The following is a 23,459-nucleotide window of genomic DNA, read 5'->3' as shown; positions in this document are numbered from 1 at the left end:
TTTTAGGCTTCATTAGGGAGAATCTAGAGTAGGCTATATTTTATGACATAGTTCTTTCTTATAAAGCAGGACCTTTCTGGAGTCTTAGCTGAATGACCAGATGTTAACAAAGTGTTTCTTAGTACTGTTTGTCCTCTAATATCACTGTTCTGTCATTAACTGTGTAATGAATGATCACTCTCTGATGATAAACCTTTGGCAATCATGCCCTGTGCTCAATCTTCAGCCGGGGGCTCATAGAGAACCCCCTTACAGATTTCATGGACTCCCCTTTGTGAAGCTCGCTTTTTTTTTTTTTTAAGATTTTTATTTATTTAGTTGACAGAGAAAGAGAGACAGCGAGAGAGGGAACACAAGCAGGGGGAGTGGGAGACGGAGAAGCAGGCTTCCTGCTGAACAGGAAGCCCGATGTGGGACTCGATCCCAGGACCCTGGGATCATGACCTGAGCCGAAGGCAGTCGCTTAACCAACTGAGCCATCCAGGCACCCCTGAAGCTTGCTTCTTTAACGGAAGGTTCCAGCCATTTTAGCTGCTCTGATCTCTGTAACTTCAGCTCAGTGGGCTAGCTAGGCTCTGTTAGGATTCCCATTCACTGTGACATAGTTGGGGAATTGTCCTCAAGTGGAGAGCTGGGTTGACTGTGGGGCTCACTGCATGAGTTTCCTTTTTTTCTGAGATCACAGTCTTGTACCACCTGAAAACAGTTGCTTCATTTATTTTGTTCACTTTTAACATTGCTTTCTGTAGGAGAGCTAGTCTGGCTCCAGTTATTTCATTATAGCCTGAAGTGAAAGTTTCCTTGTTACCTTTTGATACCCCATCATTCTTTGAGCACTTCCTTGCTTTTTGTTATAAAGATGCTCCAGGCTTACCTTCATACTTTGTCTGTCCCAGCACTAGAAATAGCCATTTTTCCTGATTTCTTTTAGTGGAAAAAGGTATTTAGAAATGATTTCTTAAAAATGTGATTTAATGGGGCACCTGGGTGGCTCAGTAGGTTAAGCGTCTGCCTTCAGCTCAGGTCATGATCTCGGTGTCCTGGGATCAAGCCCTGGTGGGCTTCCTGCTCAGTGGGTGGGGAGTCTGCTTTTCCCTCTCCTCTGCCCCTCCCCCCTGTGATTTCTCTCTCTCTCTCTCTCTTTCAAATAAATAAATAAAATCTTTAAAAATGTGATTTAATTTGGACACTTCTGATTCAAATGCAACATGACAGGATTCTTCACCTTTACCCATTCCATATTTTTATCTTCTTTTCCCACAGTGGAAACCTCATTCCCATTAACATTAATATACATACTTAATTATTTTATCCTATAATTCATGCAAAATAGTTTCAGAACTACTATACCAAAACTACTATCAACAACAAACCTACTAAAAAATACATGATATTTTACAATTCTTTTTGTCCTTCAAACTCATCCCATTAATCTGTATAGTCAGAGTGTTGTGTTCAAAATTTACTTGAATTAATTAATTTTCTCTGGGTTATGTTATTATTAATTCAATAGATAATTTGTGTCTGTACTTGATTTGCTTTTTTATACTTTTTGGTTAAATTTTATTTTCAAAAGCATCAAACATTTATATAATTGAAAATTCAAAATTATAGAAAGAGAAATTAATCAAAGAAATCTTGTTTGCATACCTTTTTCTTCCACCTGGTCTCACATATCCACTATTTATAATCAATTTCTTTAGTTTCTGGTATTTCCTCTTTTCACAAATCAATATGTGTATTTTGTTTCCTGTTGTTTCATACTTAAAATGTAGCAAAACATACCTATTTGCTTTCTTTGCTCCTTGTTTTTTTCACTTACTGTATCTTGGAAATCAAGTAGGATTGTTTTAATATTTTTTCTTATTATCATAATATAGTATGCTTAATAAAAGTTCAAACAATATCAAAATGGAAAACTCTCTTATGATTTCATTTCCAGAAATAACTCATTGCACTTCATATAGATTCTTTCAGATAGTTTCTTTGGGTGGATAGATAGATAGATAGATAGATGTATATAGACTAAATCATGTAATTTTCAAACTTAGAATCATTCTGCATATGGTATTCTCCAACTTGATTTGTCACTTAACATGATTTATATCTTAACCCCTAATCCTTGGCAATACCTATGTAACTCGAACTTTTAAATATGGTGCAGTTTTCCATTGTATGGATTTATTATAAATTTAAACATGTGCTTTACTTATAGAGGTTATGATATTATCTTTAGTTTTTTTGCTATTCCAAAACAATGCTGCAAGAAGCATCCTATTACATAGATCATAGTGCACTAGAAAAGCATTTTTTTTGTAGGATATATCCTTAGAAGTGGAAATATTGCATAAAATTTTTATTTCAAATTTTAAAAGATGCTGACAAATTGCCCACCATTGTCACTGTACCAAACCTATAGTTCCACCAACAGAATATCAGAGTTCCTCTCTCATTATGCATTTACTAACTGTAATTGTCAAAGAATTTTTGCCAATCAAAATCCAAATGAAAAAAATCTCATTGTTTACTAAAACCCCCATGTTGGCTATATGTGTATGTTCCTTAGAAGTGTGTGTGTGTGTGTGTGTGTGTGTGTGTGTGTGTGTGACAGAGAGAGAGAGAGAGAGAGAGAGAGAGAGAGAGAGAGAGAGAGAGATTGGGATTAAAATCAGCAGCAAAGCAATCCATATGGTTAGATCTCTAACCCTTCTATTAAATTGGGCAACAAAGGATGGCGAAGGAACAGGAAAAAATGTATTAAGATCTAAATTCATTATTTGGGTTGCTGTAAAACATCAGCAACATCTGATATGATTGAAATATTGAAGTCCTTTATGACACTGGCCCTCTTTAAGTGAAAATGTGTGGATAATTAAGCTAATTAAAATATTTAACGAATTTAAATGCTGGAAAGTCTGAAAACAGTTCCATGTGGGGATCTTATTCAGCTCTGTAGTATCATCCAAATACAGAAGTTACCAAGCTTGGTATCATGTTGGATTTGTTACTGTCCATAAGGGGGAAGAATGAGAGAGAAGTAAGAATAAATTGAGCATGCTATTAATTTTGATGTTGGGATTTAGCCCATCCACAAGAACAGCCAAGAACGGCAGTGAATGAGCTTTTTTCTACTCTGTTGTTTTGGAATGAAAGGATAGTGTATCTGCCAGAGTAGAGAGAAGCTTTGAATGCCTGTAATTTCTCTAGGTTAGTTTCTATCATAACTCAGCTCATGTAGGCATGTCAGGCTAAAGTGCATCCCTAGTGGCTCTGTTGACTTCTACAGGTGTAATTTGCCCTAAACGAAATATGTATTCTGTAAAAGTACATCATTACTGCCTATTGTAGTTTGGTCTCTGGGGAAAGCTGGCCTCCAGAGATTTCTTAAAATATGCATGATACCTCTAGTCCATTAGAGGAATACTGAATAGGCAGGTTTAAACTTTTGTTCATATTCTGATTCTTGCCCTTTTTTTGCTTCCATATATTTATCTGAAACTATCGTAGAGAAGCATGACACTTTGTGGGGATTGCACCAGAACTGTTCTGTCTAAAAGAAATGTCTTGAAATTCAATGACCCTCCCCCAGGCTAAGAAAAGTCAAGCCCTTCTTCTTCCTGTGGGTGTGACTTAGGAGAGCTGTACTGTATGTGTGTTTTCCCTAAATGATTACAGACAAGAAACACATGGTTTTAAGAGGCATCTATTAAACCCTTGAGATGAATGACGGATTTTTGGCATCACTGCTTTGTGGAGAAATGAGACAGTGGTTGCCTGGAACTAAATTCTGCTAAGGAATGTCATAGAAACATGGCATTTATTAATTCACCAAACATGCAAGCAGACTTAAAAAAAAATCCTGTGCTGAGCACCTGAGGTGATCAGAAATGGATAAGGCATGCTCTTTGTCCCCAAGGAATTCAGTAAATCATAGGGGAAGGGAGAAATTAACATGCATGGAGTGCTGCTATGTGCCAGGCACTTTTACATACATTGTTGCCTCATATAAAACACTGAGGTAGTAGGTCCCACTCTTGTCTTGTTTTACAGATGGGGAAACTGAGGCTTAGAGTGGCTAATTGACCACTTTTATATAGCGAGTAAAGGGAAGAACCAGGATTTAAACCCAGATTTATCTGTCTCCAGATTCCTTCTCTTAAATTCTCTCCCATATTGCCCCTTTGTGTGGGCACCATTGTCCTCATTTTACAGATGAGAAACCTGAAACTCAAGGAGGGTAGGTTTATCTGAGGTCCCCAGCTATTAAACAGCAAAGCCAGGTTTTGGACCATGAACTGATTCCAAAATTCATGCTCTTTCCCTATACCATGGATATGTCTTATTTACAACTCTTATAAAATGTATGAAATAATAAGTCAGAAAAGAGGTGCAGGTATGGTTCAGATGAAAAAGAAATTCTTTCCAGATGAGGATGAGGGTAATTAGGGAAAGCTTCATGGGAGAGGTGTCATTTGAAATTGACTATGAAGACTGGGTTGGGGAGAGTGATGGGGGTAATATTCTTAGAAGAGGGAACAGCAGGAGCAAATGTATGGATGCTTAAAGTTCAGGCTATTTTTGAGTACTAAGTAGCCCAGATTGGCTGGAGGATAGTATAAGATTCACCTAGTTGAGGAACATATTTGCGCAGAAACAAGGAGCTGGACAGATGGTGTCTTGAGTATACATCCAGTTTTAAAAATTATAGGAAATATATTGAGTCTAGAAAGGAAATATAGACCAAGTTGCTTCAAATTGGAAGGCAAGGGGCAATATTGAGGGGACATTCTAGTCTTGGGCTTCTGGTGTTTCTGTTCACATGCTTTCCATTTGCTATAATAAGATTCAATCAGAGCTTTATTTTCGATAGGAAAATGTCTTTTGAATAAGAGAAATTACCAAGTAAGGCATTACCCTCAATTATAAATCAAAATTAAGTTTGTGTTCTTCAATCTTCAGCCTCAGGGAATTAATGATTAAAAAAAAGTCTGAAACCCATAATACATTATATGTTAATTAAAAAAGAAAAATAAAAACAAAACAAAAAACGTACACAATGTTATATGTTAATTATATCTTAATAAAGCTGAACCCCCTCTAAAATAAAATAAAATAAAATAATAAAATAAAATAAAATGTAAAGGAACTTGTGTCTGGTCTTAGCATTACCAGCAGGTGGCACTGTAATACATTCCTTCTATAGTTCTGAAGTAGCATTTTACCATCATGTGGCTGTCTTTGAGTCTGACAGGAGAAGGAATAACAGCTTTTATAGTTACTGTACTGGTGATGGGGCTGATCTTTGCACACATGCATTAAATTCCCCCTCCAGGATTCTCTAGTTTGTGAGAACTACTGTGCTTAGATGATTGCAGAACCACCTCTGGATCTTTCCATTTTTCCCAAAGAAGGTGATTCTGAGGCATAGCTCTAGTTGCTCATCAAGCAATTCCATTTGGAGGCTCAAGGCAGAAAAAAGTTACAAGGCTGGCAGATTTTACTTTTGGTACTCCCCCAGCCACTCTGCTTTAATCTCCTTACTTCTTTCTTGGGCATTTAGCCATTGTTAAGGCTGAACAGTATTCAAAATATCCGGTTTTCTTGACCCATCTCTCCCTCTTCCCTTTACTCAGAACTGTCCTGTTCTTTAATAGGTGACAGCTAGTTCTTCTTTAAACCAATCCAGTGACACTACTGAGCATTTGTGACACTACTGAGCATTTGATGCTGTTGGACATGCTTTCCGTTTTGACACTCTCTTCTCCTCTTGCTCAAGTGACACCACTTTATCTTGGGTCTGTCCATATCTTTTTTAGTCTCCATTTTTGCCTCATTTTCTTCTGACTGTCCTTAAAAAGTTGTTTTTCACCAGCATTTTCTCCTTAATGCTCCGTCTATCTTTCCTGAGTTTTCATTCCTTTGGTATTAACTATCTGCTGTTAGTCTTTCTCAACACTGGTAAAATATTAAAATCACCTGGGGAGCTTTTAAAAGATACCCTTGTGCAAGTCTCATCCCCTAGAAATACTGATTTATTTAGGCTGGAGTGAGGCGTAGACTTCAGTAGGTTTTTATTTTACTTTGAGGTGATTCTAAGGTACGGCCACAGGCAAGACCCCCTGCCCTTTCGAGGCTTTTAGATCTAGCAGTCCAGTCTTTATGTATCTTCCAAGATATATGAAATATTTTCCTGTTAGACGTCTTCATTTGGCTGTCCCAGAGGTACTTTGAACTCATTCAAAACTGAACTTTTAATTTCCTTCCTTCAAATTCCACCCTTCTTCTTGTGTACCGTATCTTGGTTAAAATGGTTAAAATGGCTCATTCTTTTTGAGCCAGAGTATATAGTGTGATCTCCAAATCTTTCATAATTTTCCATTATCTAGCAATCACCAAGTTCTACTAATTCTACTTCTAAAATATCTTCCAAATCCACCTCACTCCTCTTCATCCTACCTGCTGCTGACCCAGTTCAGCCTTTAATCATTTCTTTCCTAAAGATTGCACAACCCTCCTAACTGGTCTTCCTACTTTCAGCATACAGTCCCATCTACACTCTCACCCATTTTTTATAATACTTGGAGATGGGGTTTTTACTAGTTTGTTTGCTTTTAATTATAGATGTGATCATGCCTTTCTCCTATGAAATAAAATTCCTTTGACTCCCTACTGCATACAAGATAAAGTTTAAATGCCTTGTGGCATACAATCTGTGGTATATAAGATCCTTCTTACTTTATTTCTTAATTTGTTTATTTATTCAATAATTAAACAGGCCACGTGCCCCTCCACATACAAGTCATTCTGGGTTATTCATCATTCCAAAGAAACCCCCCCAAATAAAAAAAACCAAAATTGTTCACTTTCCCAGCTCTGAGCGTTTAATCTTATGCTTTTCCTCACTTGTAAATTGCTTCCCACCTTCTTTGCCTTTTGATAATCCTACTCATCTTTGAAGACCCCTTTCAATGTCATTTTCTCTGTGAAGCTTTCCCTGGATTATCCCAGCCCACCCAAGTCTTCCAGGCAGAATTACTTTTGCCTCTTCTGTGCTCTGTAGCGTTTTGTTTATACCTCTATATTGGAACTGGTCATATTGTGATTTAGTTATTTGTATGTCTAACTTTTCTGCTACGCATGTGAACTTTTTTTCAGAGTTCAGCAAGAACTGTGTTTTTGAATTCTCTATTACTGGAAGACTGCCTTGCACATAGTAGTTGATCTACAAATGTTTGTTAGATGACTGAATAAGTGCTTATGAATTACTGGCACACTAGCAGGCTTGAGGAGCAGAATGATTGAGATAGGAAGTCACTGAGCAATCCTGAATTACCAAGGGTTCCACCTCTCACAGTTGGGGATTGTGGCCAGAGCACAGCCTGCCCACCCTCAGGTTCTGCTGTTTAATGAGGAGGATTTACCAGTGCTGTCGGAGCCCTCTGCAGCTCCATCCTCATCTGTACAGCCCACATTTGCATAGACTTTATAGTCTGTAATCTTTCAATGTATAAACATCACCCACTTCAGCTTAATCTGGTGATGACCTATTTATGACTCACATGGTGTGAACTAAGGACAGAGAATTGGAGAGCAAAATCTGGAGAGGGCTGGCCAATTGTTTTCTTTATTAATTTAATTTAATTTTATTATGTTTTGTTAGTCACCATACAATTGTTTTATTTTTCTTAAGAGAAAATACCATCCATGGGGCCTGGAATTACAAAGAGCCTTAAAAAAATGCTGTGTAAACGAAGAGCCAAAATCCCTTTCTGCAATATAGGCTATGGGATCCCATGTTTAAATTTATGCTTTTGATGCAAAATACCAGACAAAACAACAGTAATGGCAGAACTGAGAAAGAGCAGGTTTTAAACCCTGTAGTGCAAATACTTTTGACAGTGTTTTTTCCTCCTTATCCAGCATACCCAGTGGAATGACAATATGAAGGAACGAGATCCCCAATTGTCAAGAGAATAGGAGGGCCTAATTTTATCGGCATGCTGCTCTATCTACCAGGTCTAAGTTAGCCTTTTATTGAGCCTCTGCATTTCATCCTCCTTTTTTATTTTTGTTCAAAGCAAAGTCTTCTAGCTTTTTAAGTTCTTCCTCAGTCACTCTCTAATTTCTCATCTGATATCAGACCCCAGACCTCTTGTACTTCTTTTCATTTTATTTAATCCCTAGATTTCATTCTTAAATCCTTTGTGTTTCACGTAACTGCTGCTTGGCGAAAGCTGTTGCTACTGATTCTAGCTTGCTTTTTACTTAGAATTAATTCTGTTTTCTTAAAGAGCTGACCAATTCGTTTGTTCCTCTTAATTCTGGAGCAGAGCCCCTGAATGGCACAAAAATGTGGTTCACCAATTCATCCTGCTGATTAGAAAAGTGAACAGGAAACGTGTCATTTATGGTGAATGTCATGATCAGGAACTTAGGACAAAAACATCTTTAGAGACTTTGACAATTTGTTGCCGAAATGACATTTGTTTTTCAGTCTGAAGAGGGCCTTTCCATTTCCTTTAGAAGTTTGAACTCTGACTCCAGTGTTTTGAGGCCCAGGATATGAGGTTTATCTCTCTCACATATAAGAACAGGGAAGAGAATGAGCAGCTCCATGTTCTGGGTAATCTCACCTTTCTCTTTTCTAATGTGGTTTTGGATTTTTATTTTTGTACTTTTATTCCCTGAATTATAAGATGGGGCTTGTCATACCCCCTGACCTCTTAAGAGTTTTATTAGAAGGGACTTGTATCATCAGTCTTAGATGTTCCCTCTTGAATTTAGTTGGTGCCTTGTTTGTTGCTCTTTTTTAAGAGCTTTGTCTGCCATTTTCACATTCTTGATTATTTATGCTGCTTTGAATGTCCATTTGGGAAGGCGATCAGATTATTTTTCTTTTGAGAAACTGGAGGATGGATCTTTTGCATTACTTTGCATGAATTAACATGTTGCTTTTATATAAACCCATAAGTTACAGGTTAATTTACATAAACCTGGGTTTCAGGAAGGTAAAGACCTTGTCAAAGAAAATGAAATAAATCAAGACAGTTGAACCCAAGTATTTTCAAGCTATCAGAAAATGGGGTGGACAAAGCTGTAAGGTAGAAACTTCTTATAGTTATACTATACTCACAAAATCTTCCTGTAGTAAGGAACCAGAGAGGTTATCTAATCCAGGCTCCCATGGGAATAGGAATCCTTTCTAGAGCACACCACACAGGTGATGGTCTAGTTGACAGCTATACTTTCAGAACCAAGTGCCTAGTAAAGCAGCCTCCTCAATTTTGGAAAGCCTTTAACTGTTAGGAAGGCAAAATCTGTCCTTTTGTAAGCTTCCACTAGTGGATCTTAGCTCTGCCTCCTGGAGTCTCATGGAATCTATCTAATTTAGTGGATCTTAATTGAGAATACATGGACAGGGCTTAAGTAAGTTCACAAACCTTCTGAAACTGTATGCAAAATTGTGTGTGTGTGGGTGTGTGTGAATGTATGCATGTATCTATAGCTTTCATTAAATTTCCAAAGGGGGCATATGATCCTCAAAATATTTATAACAACCAGGGCTGGCTTCATAAGTATACAACTTGTGCAGCTGCACATGGCTCCACATTCAGAAGGGACCTGTACTTGGTTTATGCTTTGCTGTTGACATCTTGAAATTCTTAATAATTTTTAACACGTGACTTTGAATTTTCATTTTATACTGGGGCTCTCAAATTATGGCGAACTACCTAATAACATGAAGCTCAAACAAATCACTAAAAATTCCTAGAATAGGAGACTTTGGGAAGTTCTACTTTCAGAGAGCCTTATATATTCCTTCTGTTTAGCTTCAGATCCTGCTTGTATTTCCAGTTTATATTCTTAATGAGAGCAATCTCTGCTTCCTCTTTAAGTTCTCTTCAGGTTCTTGCCTGTTCTAGTCCAAGGACTTTTAACCTAAAATTCATTGTCATTTTGGAACTTATCTAATTTATCTATATAATATTTCAAACCTGGAAAGCAACTTAACTGCAAAGGCAGGTTAAGTCTAACTGGAGAAAATTAACAACTTTCATTAATACTAGGGGAGTTCTTTTTCTCCTTGGAAATCTGGAATTTGAGCACAGTGAGTTCTGTCAGAGCAAATAAAAACTATTCTTAAATTAGACAGTTCAGATGTATCTAATTTAATTTTATTAAGTTCTGTGTTATCTTGCTCTATATGAAAACCTTTAAATTTATCTCTTTTTATTTTTCGATTTATCAGGGTCTTTCCCCCTCACATATAATACTCCCTTAATAAATTTAATATAGCATATCATATATTCTCATACCAAATTATATATTTAATTTATAACATCAAACTTAGAAGCACTTAATTTAAAATTTTAATTGCATATTTTGTTTAGGCATATTATTAAAATAAAGTTCATAACACGTCAGTAATTTTATTATACCAAGTACACCGAGCACAGGCCCCCCTCGGGTTCACTAGGCAAATATGCTATTGTTCCTTGGTGACCTTGGCTTTTGTTGTGAAGAAAGGAAGAACACACACCCTGGAACATGTGAGTGTGATTAGAGACAAATCTATGTTGGTCAGCTGAGGGTAGGTCTAGTCTTTTAAAGGTGATGAAAGGGGAAAAAATAGGTTCTAGGATGAAATGCTAAAGGAACTGTGATTGTTTTACCTTGGAATAAAGAAGTCTAAAGATTGGATGAGTTGGAAGAAATGAGGTATTTTTGATGAAGAAGAGTTATCTTCTGTATTCAAAGAGGAATAGATGATTTAAGATTTAGGTTACATTCGAAGAAACTTTCTTTTAAATTAAGAGAATCATGTTCTGTGTAGGTTAGAGATTCATTTCTCTAAGACAAAGTTTCCTTCAAGTTCTGTTTCCACCCTTGGGCTTAAAATCCTGCTTCTGTGGTACACCAAGACTGGCATGGGCTTTTCTGCTGATTTGCCTTTCATCTTGTATTTTTCATCTCCATTATTATGTGCTGGGCATATGTCCCTCTTGGGGAAGAATGAAGATAGAAGGAAAGAGGTCCCTTGTTAAGTGACCAGAATGACCATCCTTAAATATCTATGTGGGCATTGTCATTTTCAACTTTGTCATCTGTGAGGCTATATAGTTATTTCAATTTTGCTGTCACTACTCAAAATATTTTTTCATTTACTATTTGAGAATTCCCTTCAGAACCCATGGAATGATATAAATAACTACAGTTTTGACCTAACCTTTGAGAGTAATGTGTTTCTTTACAATAGTTAACATACATTTGCATCCATATCAAGTTATCTTACTGTTTAGATCAATGAAGTAGTTCATTTTCAGTGAAAATCATGTTATAATTATAAAGAAATAAACTGGGTATGGAGGCACAATTAAGAGAAAAAAATTAAAAATTATAATAGGGCTTAAAATAGTGCTAGTGGGTAAAATAGAAGGTCGGTCACTACTTCAGTGACTAAGGGTAAATACTCATTCAGAATTTAAATTCAGTTGTTTCGTTTTTTAGATTAATTTGTTTCTTGTTTTGGATTCAAAATAGTCTCATTATTATATCACACATATATAGTCAATTAACAAAATAAAGTCATAGAATCATGGAATATTAGCTCTTGAAATCCCTAGAGATCCTGTTGTCTAGTGTCCTTATCCCTGCCTCTATCATTGTCATATCCATTTCAGCTGAAATCTCATTCGAGGAGGACCATCAGTGGACTGTCACTGGAGCCCAAGAATAGCTTAGTTTCTCTAGTGCCTGGTCAGGGCTTAAGAAATAGTAGGTACTTGGGCGCCTGGGTGGCTCAGTCGGTTAAGCGACCGCCTTCGGCTCAGGTCATGATCCTGGAGTCCCGGGATCGAGTCCTGCATCGGGCTCCCTGCTCAGCGGGGAGTCTGCTTCTCCCTCTGACCCTCTTTCCTCTCATGCTTTCTATCTCTCATTCTTGCTCTCAAATAAATAAATAAATAAATAAATAAAATATTAAAAAAAAAGAAATAGTAGGTACTTAATATTCATTGGATTAATGAGTATATGAATATATTTAGGGGTTTGGAAGACTCTGCCAGACATTACCGTGTCTTAAAGTTATTATCATGTTAATAGTTATTCAAACCTGTGGAGTAGGGGAAGGGAAGTAATCTGGTTGTTTGTGCCTTCTGATTGGTATTCCAGTTAAGTGAGAGTTTTCTATAAATCTAAAGATCGTCCTATCTCCTCAGATATTAAAAAAGGTTATTTTTAAGGCTGTCTTTGCAGTTTGAATCAAATTCAAATGTGACTTCTTGCTCTTATAACTGTTAATTGCCAAGTGCCGTGTGGCCTGGTATTGCTTCTGTAAGGAGCTAGCCATGCTCCGCTAAGAAGAGATCAGAGTGATGGAAAAGAAATACTCTGCTGCATATCTAGCTTTCACTTGATGTGCACTTCAGTCCTTGGGATCTCTACTTCCCATATGCTGGCCCAGTACACAGTCCTTCCCACTTTCCTCCTTTACCAGCATAGCTGTACCCATGGGACAGAGACGTGACTTTCTTTGGCCACACATAAAGAATCCATGTAGGGTCAAATGCTAAAACAAGGATTCTGGACATTTGGATTCTAGTCCTGGCAGTGTTACAATCTATGAGACTATGGTTAAGTCATTTTTTTCTCTCTGGGCCTTAGTATTCTCATCTTAAAAAAATAATGAGGGGCTTGGGCTAGGTCCAGATTCTCCCCAAATTGTGTTCTGTGCATACCTAGAGATTAGTTGGAAGTGCTTCCGGGTCTAATACAGAGATCAGAGAGAGAGGCAGAATGAGGGGGACTCTGGATTCACCCGCCCCACTCCAACCAGTGTCCTCACTTTTATTTGTTTCACAAGCTGTACTTCCTTGAAAGATTTGTTTGAAAAAGATATTCACTGACATGATGAGAGTGCATGGTAGATGTAGTTTAGTTGTTAAGGTAGTTGAAATGATTCTATCTACAGCTTCATGGTTCAGTATTATTGGCTTTTGCTGTTGCTGATTGAATTGAGTTGACTACGCGACAATCTGATCTACTTCTGTAAGAGACTAGCTGGCCACCTGGCTGCCTCTACTTGGATCAACTCAGCAGTAGCTTTAGATTAAGGAGTGGAAATTATGTGCCTGGTAGTAGGAGAAGAGGCTATTTTTTCTTCTTGTGGAGATTGTGGTAGGGGATAAAGTTTTGGGCAGGACTATATGGAGTTCTGTTAAGATACCCTCCTCCCCCCACCTCCTTCCCAAGGCCTAGAGCTAGACTTCCTGTAAATGATTGCCTGCCTATATACTGAAAGCTAAATTGATCTAAGTAACAGAGTCACCCCAGAGTATACATTTTATCATTGTATTATCTCTCATCCTTTCAAACCCAATCGATCCTTCACTATAGGAAGCATGATTAGTGCTGCTAATGGGCTGACAGGAAGACATACAGTACTCTAGAGATGGACCAGGAAAGGGGAAAATACATTGTGATCTGAAATGTGTGTTTTATTTTCAGGTTCTCACTGATCTGTGGTTCAGTGTGATGGGTTTTTCAGTGGAAATGACCTGTTTTTTTCTTAGATTTTATTACTATTTAGCACTGACTGTGTGTAGCATTTTCATTTGCCCAGTGGTTTAGGGGTCATGTGAATGGTCACTGCTCTCATTCTAGCTTCACAGATGAGGAGCCAGAGGTACAAGGAGGAATTGGTGAGCTGGCCCAGGGTCACATGGTAAATCGATGGCAGAGGTGAAGGTTACCGGCATCAAATTTCCCCAAGCTCACACATATATCCCATCACTGGTTCCAATCTCCTCCTGCAAGAACACCTCACAGTACTAATGAAACCTTCCACTAAGCTAATTGGAGGACTTTACTAGAAAATGCCAAAGTATGGCTGGAGCTTTGCCCTGATCTTTAGGGTCATTTGAAGAGCTTCTTCTGTGGCTTGACCTGATAGGAACAAAGCAGCAAAAGCTTCAGAATTCTTGTTGAAAACTTGCAGGAGGGGATGATTGGCAGTACAGGTGTTGTGACATTGTTCACTTATAAAGCCTCAAAAGTTAGGTGTCTAGGCATGGTAGAGAACTCACCGAAAACTGCTTTATTTTACTTTGTTTTCATGAAATGCAACTTGGGTTGCCTATAGGAATGGATTGCATTTAATTGTCACCTGACAGTACAGCTTCCACACTCTGATTTTCCCCAAAAGTGAGGGCAGCACTGTTTTTGGAGTTATGGATTCTCAATTTTTGCAGCCAGAATAGCTCTAATTTTTCTCTTCAGCTCAAAGATCAGTATTCTTTGACTCAAAAATGTTTAAAACCATTTTAAAGTGAACAGAATGAGAGAGAGGAAGGAAGGCAAACATGGAAAGAAAGAAATTACTTATAAGGTTAATAACTGCTATGTGGAATTCAAGTTTTTAGTCTTATTTGTTCAGTAAGTATGAATTTAACACTTACTTGTTTTCCAGACACAGACAAGAGGTAAAAGAATATTCCTTTTTGATTCCTTTAACTGACAGAAATGGAGTAACCTTGAACGTCCAGTTAGACATTACCCCCAGTCTTCTGCTTTCAAGAAGCCTTCCCTGACTAATTGAGCAGTAGGAAATTATTATTGCTCTATTCCAGCTTAATTGTGAAAACTTGTTCTCTTCTTGCTGTAAGATACACTTTTATTCATTTGCACCTATGCAATATGCAAGCATTGTCTCTTTGTAATGTAGGCACCTATTCAGCCAAATTAGTTAACTACTCAGGAAGAGGTATTAGAGGCCTTGCTCTCAAACCACACCCATCTGGATTTAAGTTCAATATATGCCATAGGTAACTATCTATGGAACCTCAAGTACATTACCAGATCACCAGTGCTTTATCTGTATAATAAAATAATTTATTGTTTAAGAGTCACTGTAAAAGAATTGGAGAAAAAAATGTAGAAAGAGCACCTATACAGGGCTTGGTATATTACACTTGATACTCAATCGATGGCAAATTGTTTTATTGTTGTTGCTCCTGTTATATTCCTTAGATCAAAATTTCCTTATTTTAGGCAAAATAAAAATGATGGCAATCCTAAGGAGGGGCCTTTGGTTCTGCTTTTCTGGATACAGAAAACATTTTATGTATATGAGTTTAAAGGGTAGCACTAAGCAGTAGGTTTTACTATGTTTATTTCACTTGTCTCTTTTTCCATAACTAGTAGTTACCTGTGGTTTTCTTTAGCATTTAGGTGTTATGAGATAATAATGTCATTTCATAAAAGATTATTTACGTAAAGAAATAATATGTAACTGAGCATTATATAAACACTGGCTTTATTTTTCACTCTTGGCAAGTAGAAGCCTTTTTAAATTATTTTTTAAAAGATTATTTTTTATTTTAGAGAAAGAGAGAGAGAGTGAGAGAGGGGGGTGGGGGGGGAGGGAGAAAGAGAATTCTGAAGCAGACTCTCTGCTGAGTGGGGAGCCTGATACAGGGCTTGATCCCAGGACCCTGAGATCAGAACCTGAGCTGAAACCAAAAGTCAGCCACCCAACAGACTGAGCCAGCCGGGTGCCCCAGCAAGTAGAGGCCTTTAAAGCATGACTTGAAAGTTTATTAAATTTTGTGTAGGAAGTTAGGAAATCTTTAAAAGGAGGTAAGAGAAGGCACTTTTTGTTTTGGCACCAAAAAATTCCTCAAGAATGGCATCCCACTCGGGGTGCCTGGGTGGCTCAGTCGGTTAAGTGTTTGCCTTCGGCTCAGGTCATGATCCCAGGAACCTGGGATCAAGCCCTGCATCAGGCTCCTTGCTCAGTGGGGAGCCTGCTTCTCCCTCTCCATCTACTGTTCCCCCTGCTTGTGCTCTCTCTGTCTCTCTCTCAAATGAATAAATAAAATCTTAAAAATTAAATTAAAAAAAAAAAGAATGGCATCCCACTTAAAAACTCAGTGATCTAAGAGGGACTGGAAGTTTGGCTGAATATTTTAGAATTTGTTTGCTTGCTCTGAGATTTAAACACTCACGACCTGGAGTCTTCGGGGAAGGGTAAAATCACTAGGTAGATGGGTCCATGTAGCTAAGGGTCCTCGTCAGCTTTCTGAAAAAGGTACAGGAGATGTGGGCTGGTTTTCAAGGCTCCCTTCCCTCAACATTTTATCCCTGACAATTTCTCTGTTCATACTGAGGATGAAGCCCTCCTGGCTGACCTAAAACACATTCCCAGATTTGCTGATCAGGCAAGGCAGAACTGAACAGTTAGACCTGTACCCTCCCAGTACAAAAACCAAAGTTCACAAGGAGTTAGAGCAAATGATGCTCCTCAAATCTGGTTCTAAGTGTTATAACTTGTTTCTGGAAGCAACAAAAATAACAATTCCAACAGCTATTACAGTTAACACTTATTCAGTGTTTCACTCTGTGCCAGATTCTGTGCTGATCAGTTGATGCAGAAGATCTTTAATGCTTTGAACAACCCTATAATAGGTGTTACATAGAACAAAAGATTTTTTTGGCCAAAAGTTTGAAAATACCGGGTAAAAAAATTAAGGGGGTTTCTTTATTGCAGGACTTCTCAGAACCTTCAATATGCTAATTACTGCTATGAACTCCAAGAGAGACTTAGAGTATGCTGCTTTCTCCAGTGTATTGGAGCATGGAAACTTTTTTTTTTTTTCCAAAGTGCACCTGGAGAGATAAACACCATTTGGGACGTCCTGTCCTATAGATTTCTTGTGGAATCCATGCTTATTACCCTTAAAAATTGGACCATGTTCTGTCTTTGCCCTGGCCTTGTCTTGTCCCCAAGTAACCCACAATACCTAATTTTTTTTTATAATTTTTTTTATTATTATGTTATGTTAATCACTAATCTTAAAACAACTTGTGGGTTTATATCTGTTCCCTGGAGAACTGGATCTGGGCCCCTAATCTACCCATGTCCAAGCCACCATCATCCATCACCAAGACTATTGTAGTAGACTCCTAACTGATCTAACATCCCCTCCTTTTTTCAACAATTTTTTTTATTTTATTATGTTATGTTAGTCACCGTACAATACATCATTAGTTTTTGATGTAGTGTTCCATGATTCATTGTTTGTGCATAACACCCAGTGCTCCATGCAGTATGTGCCCTCCTTAATACCCATCACCGGGCTAACCCATCCCTCCACCCCCCTCCCCTCTAGAACCCTCAGTTTGTTTCTCAGAGTCCATCGTCTCTCATGGTTCATCTCTCCCTCCATTCCCCACCCCTTTATTTTTCCCTTCCTTCCCCTGTGGTCCTCCGTGCTATTCCTTATGTTCCACAAATAAGTGAAAGCATATGATAATTGACTTTCTCTGCTTGACTCATTTCACTTAGCATGAATACCCAACTTTTACATCCACACTGGTTTTTAGTAGAATTTGTTTTCATTATTTAAGAAAAGAATAGGAAGTACATTGACCACTTTTATAGCAACTTTATTTGTATTGTTTGTCCTTTGGGGGGGCGGAGCAAGATGGCGGAGGAGTAGGAGACCTGGATTTCGTCTGGTCTCAGGAATTCAGCTGAATAGGGATCAAACCATTCTGAACACCTACAAACTCAACAGGAGATCGAAGAGAAGAATAGCAAAAACTCTGAACAGAGAAGCGACCACTTACTGGAAGGTAGGACGTGTGGAGAAGTGAATCCGAGGCGATATTCGGGAGGCTAGACGGCGGGGGAGGGGGTCTCCGTCCGCAGCTTCTGGCAAGTGATAGAGCCACAGAGCACAAAATCGGAACTTTTAGAAGTCGGCTCCGCTGAGGGGCGTCGCTCCCGTGGCTAAGTGGGGGGTGGAACCCTCGCGGGACAGTGTGGTCTCAGGACCCTTGGGTTCACAGAAAGACCAGGGGTGCCTGAGTGCAGCAGAGCTCCCAGGTATCGGGGCGGGGAAGCCGGCTGCAGAGACGGAGCCCAGGCGCAGGCTCTCAGCTCGGGGTGGCCATAAACTGTGATCTGCGGCCCACTCGGGCTACTGCTCCTCCAGCAGGGACCCAACAAGTGGCAGATCCGGGGAGACTCACCTTCCTCCCCCGGGAGGAGTGGCACGGGAGCGCACCGCAGGGATCTGCTGGGTTTGGAGACTCCACACGGGGTCGGGTGCCAGACATAGAAACGCTCGATCACAGGCTGGGTGAGCACGGAGTGCGCCCGGAGGCCGGGGAGACGGGAGTGACTGCTTTTCTCAGGGGGCGCACTGAGGAGCGGGGCCCTGAGTTCTCGGCTCCTCCGGGTGGAGATTGGGAGGCCACCATTTTCACCCTGGTCCTCCAAAGCTGTACCGAGAGCTTGCAGGGAACAAAAGCTCCTGAGAGCAAACCCGAGCAGCTTGCTTAGCCTGGACTCACAAGGGCGGGGCAATTCAGCCTCCGGCAAAGACATTCGGGAACCACGGCAACAGGCTCCTCCCCCAGAAGATCAGCAAGAACAGCCAGCAAGCCAAGACCAAGTTTACCGATCAAGAAGAACGGGAGAACTCCAGTGCTAGGGGAATACTGCACATAGAACTCATGGCTTTTTTTTTTTTACCATAATTCATTAGTTTTTCAAAGTTAATTTTTTTAACTGGTTTTTTTTTGAATTTTTCTTTTTCCCTTTTTCAAACAACATCTTATCAATCCCTTTTCTAAAAAAAACATTTTTTATTTTTCATTTTTAAAGTCATATTTTTATCCCTTCATAGTAGTTACCCTTATTTTTGGCATATATATATAAGTTGTTCTCTCTTTAAAATTTTGAGATACAATTTCTTCTAACAGATCAAAATATACCCTAAATCACTAGTGTGTGGCTTTGTTCTAGTCTCCTGCCTGATCACATTCTCTCCCTTTTTTTTTCTTTTTTCTTTTTCTTTTTAAATCTTCTTCTTTCTTTTTAAAAACAACTTCTTATCAAGTCCTTTCATAAAATCTTTTATAATTTTCATTTTTACAGTCATCTGCCATCCCTTCATTGTATCAACCCTTATTTTGTACATATATAAGTCTTTCTTCCTTTAAAATTTTAGCAGGCACTTTCTTCTAACATACCAAAATATGCCAAAAGCTAGTGTGTGGCGCTGATCTATGCACTAGCCTGGTCATATTTGATCATATTCTGTTTCTTTTTTGTTTTGTTCTGTTTTTGTTTGTTTTTATCTTTTTTTCCTTTTTTTTTTTCTCTTCTTTCTTTCCCTTTCTTGTCCCCTGGTTTCAGGTCTTTTCTGATTAGTATAGAGTATATTTGCTGGCGACGTTGTTAACCTGTTAGCATTCTGTTCTCTCATTCATATGTTCTCCTCTGGACAAAATGACAAGACGAAAAAAATCACCTCAGCAAAAAGAATAAGAGGTAGTACCGTCTGCCAGGGACCTACTCAATACTGACATTAGTACGATGTCGGACCTAGAGTTCAGAATCATGACTTTAAAGATACTAGCTGGGCTTGAAAAAAGTGTGGAAGTTATTAGAGAAACCCTTTCTGGAGAAATAAAAGAACTAAAATCTAACCAAGTCGAAATCAAAAAGGCTATTAATGAGGTGCAATAAAAAATGGGGGCACTAACTGCTAGGATAAATGAGGCAGAAGAAAGAATCAGTGATATAGAGGACCAAATTATGGAAAATAAAGAGGCTGAGAAAAAGAGAGAGAAACAATTACAGGATCACGAGGGCAGAATTCGAGAGATAAGCGATACAATAAGATGAAACGACATTAGAATAATTGGGATCCCAGAAGAAGAAGAAAGAGAGAGAGGGGCAGAAGGTATATTGGAGCAAATAATAGCAGAGAACTTCCCTAATGTGACGAAGGAAACAGGCATCAAAATCCAGGAGGCACAGAAAACCCCTCTCAAAATCAATAATAATAGGTCAACACCCCAACATCTAATAGTAAAACTTACGAGTCTCAGAGACAAAGAAAATCCTGAAAGCAGCTCAGGAGAAGAGATATGTAACCTACAATGGTAGAAACATTAGATTGGCAACAGACCTAACCACAGAAACCTGGCAGGCCAGAAAGGACTGGCATGATATCTTCAGAGCACTAAATGAGAAAAATATGCAGCCAAGAATACTATATCCTGCTAGGCTATCATTGAAAATAGAAGGAGAGATAAAAAGCTTCCAGGACAAACAAAAACTAAAGGAATTTGCAAACACAAAACCAGCCCTGCAAGAAATATTGAAAGAGGTCCTCTAAGCAAAAAGAGCCTAAAAGCAGCATAGATCAGAAAGGAACACAGACAATATACAGTAACAGTCACCTTACAGGCAATACAATGGCACTAAATTCATACCTTTCAATAGTTACCCTGAATGTAAATGGGCTAAATGCCCCAATCAAAAGACACAGGCTATCAGATTGGATTAAAAACCAAGACCCATCAATATGCTGTCTGCAAGAGACTCATTTTAGACCCAAAGACACCCCCAGATTGAAAGTGAGGGGGTAGAAAACCATTTACCATACTAATGGACACCAAAAGAAAGCTGGGGTGCCAATCCTTATATCAGACAAATTAGATTTTAAAACAAAGGCTGTAATAAGAGATGAAGAAGGACACTATATCCTACTTAAAGGATCTATCCAACAAGAAGATCTAACAATTGTAAATATCTATGCCCCGAATGTGGGAGCAGCCAATTATATAAGGCGATTAATAACAAAAGCAAAGAAACACATTGACAACAAAACAATAATAGTGGGGGACTTTAACGCCCCCCTAACTGAAATGGACAGATCATCTAAGCAAAAGATCAACCAGGAAATAAAGACTTTAAATGAAACACTGGACCAAATGGACTTCACAGACATATTCAGAACATTCCATCCCAAAGCAATGGAATACACATTCTTCTCTAGTGCCCATGGAACATTCTCCAGAATTGATCACATCCTAGGTCACAAATCAGGTCTCAACCGGTACCAAAAGATTGGGATTATTCCCTGCATATTTTCAAACCACAATGCTTTGAAACTAAAACTCAATTAGAAGAGGAAAGTTGGAAAGAACTCAAATACATGGAGGCTAAAGAGCATCCTACTAAAGAATGAATGGGTCAACCAGGGAAGTAAAGAAGAATTAAAAAAAATTCATGGAAACCAATGAAAATGAAAACACAACTGTTCAAAATCTTTGGGATACAGCAAAGGCAGTCCTGAGAGGAAGGTATATAGCAATACAAGCCTTTCTCAAGAAACAAGAAAGGTCTCAAATACACAACCTAACCCTACACCTAAAGGAGCTGGAGAAAAAACAGCAAATAAAACCTAAACCCAGCAGGAGAAGAGAAATCATAAAGATCAGAGCAGAAATCAATGAAATAGGAACCAAAAGAACAGTAGAACAGATCAACGAAACTAGGAGCTGGTTCTTTGAAAGAATTAACAAGATTGATAAACCCCTGGCCAGACTGATCAAAAAGAAATGAGAAATGACCCAAAACAACAAAATCATGAATGAAAGAGGAGAGATCACAACCAACACCAAAGAAATACAAACAATTATAGGAACATATTATGAGCAACTCTATGCCAGCAAATTAGATAACCTGGAAGAAATGGGTGCATTCCTAGAGATGTATCAACTACCAAAATTGAACCAGGAAGAAATAGAAAATCTGAACAGACCTATAACCACTAAGGGAATTGAAGCAGTCATCAAAAATCTCCCAACAAACAAAAGACCAGGGCCAGACGGCTTCCCAGGGGAATTCTATCAGACATTTAAAGAAGAATTAATACCTATTCTCCCGAAACTGTTCCAAAAAATAGAAATGGAAGGAAAACTTCCAAACTCATTTTATGAGGCCACCATTACCTTGATCCCAAAATCAGACAAAGACCCCATCAAAAAGGAGAATTACAGACCAATATCCTTGATGAACATGGATGCAAAAATTCTCACCAAAGTACTAGCCAATAGGATCCAACAATACATTAAAAGGATTATTCACCATGACCAAGTGGGATTTATCCCCGGGCTGCAAGGCTGGTTCAACATCCGCAAATCAATCAACGTGATACAATACATTAACAAAAGAAAGAACAAGAATCATATGATCCTCTCAATAGATGCAGAACAAGCATTTGACAAAGTACAGCATCCTCTCTTGATCAAAACTCTTCAGAGTATAGGGATAAAGGGTACATACCTCAATATCATAAAAGCCATCTATGAAAAACCTACAGCGAATATGATTCTCAATGGGGAAAAGCTGAGAGCTTTTCCCCTAAGGTCAGGAACGCAGCAGGGATGTCCACTCTCACCACTGCTATTCAACATAGTATTAGAAGTCCTAGCCACAGCAATCAGAGAACAAAAAGAAATCAAAGGCATCCAAATCGGCAAAGAGGAAGTCAAACTCTCACTCTTTGCAGATGATATGATACTGTATGTGGAAAACCCAAAAGACGCCACCCCAAAACTGCTAGAACTCATGCAGGATTCAGTAAAGTAGCAGGATATAAAATCAATGCACAGAAATCAGTGGCATTCCTATACACCAACAACAAGACAGAAGAGAGACAAATCAAGGAGTCGATCCCATTTACAATTGTACCCAAAACCATAAGGTACCTAGGAATAAATTTAACCAAAGAGGCAAAGGATCTGTACTCAGAAAACTATAAAAAACTCATGAAAGAAATCGAAGAAGACACAAAGAAATGGAAAAACGTTCCATGCTCATGGACTGGAAGAACAAACATTGTGAAGATGTCAGTGCTACCTAGAACAATCTACACATTCAATGCAATCCCCATCAAAATACCATCCACCTTTTTCAAAGAAAAGGAACAAATAACCCTAAAATTTGTATGGAACCAGAAGACACCCCAAATAGCCAGAGGAATATTGAAAAAGGAAAGCAAAGCTGGCGGCATCACAATTCCGGACTTCCAGCTCTATTACAAAGCTGTAATCATCAAGACAGTATGGTACTGGCACAAAAACAGACACATATGTCAATGGAACAGAATCGAGAGCCCAGATATGGACCCTCAACTCTATGGTCAACTCATCTTTGACAAAGCAGGAAAGAATGTCCAATGGAAAAAAGACAGTCTCTTCAACAAATGGTGTTGGGAAAATTGGACAGCTACAAGCAGAAGAATGAAACTGGACCATTTCCTTACACCACACACAAAAATAGACTCCAAATGGTTGAAAGACCTAAACGTGAGACAGGAGTCCTTCAAAATCCTAAAGGACAACACAGGCAGCAACCTCTTCGACCTCAGCTGCAGCAACTTCTTCCTAGAAACATCTCCAAAGGCACGGGAAGCCAGGGCAAAAATGAACTATTGGGATTTCATCAAGATAAAAAGCTTTTGCACAGCCAAAGAAACAGTCCACAAAACCAAAAGACAACCGACAGAATGGGAGAAAATATTTGCAAATGACATATCAGATAAAGGGCTAGTATCCAAAATCTGTAAAGAACTTATCAAACTCAACACCCAAAG

Source organism: Callorhinus ursinus, unplaced genomic scaffold, assembly GCF_003265705.2.
Source record: "Callorhinus ursinus isolate GAN/ISIS: 27379988/994484 unplaced genomic scaffold, GSC_fseal_2.0 scaffold95, whole genome shotgun sequence".
In the NCBI taxonomy this organism is placed as follows: domain Eukaryota; kingdom Metazoa; phylum Chordata; class Mammalia; order Carnivora; family Otariidae; genus Callorhinus; species Callorhinus ursinus.
This window is presented reverse-complemented; position numbering follows the sequence as displayed.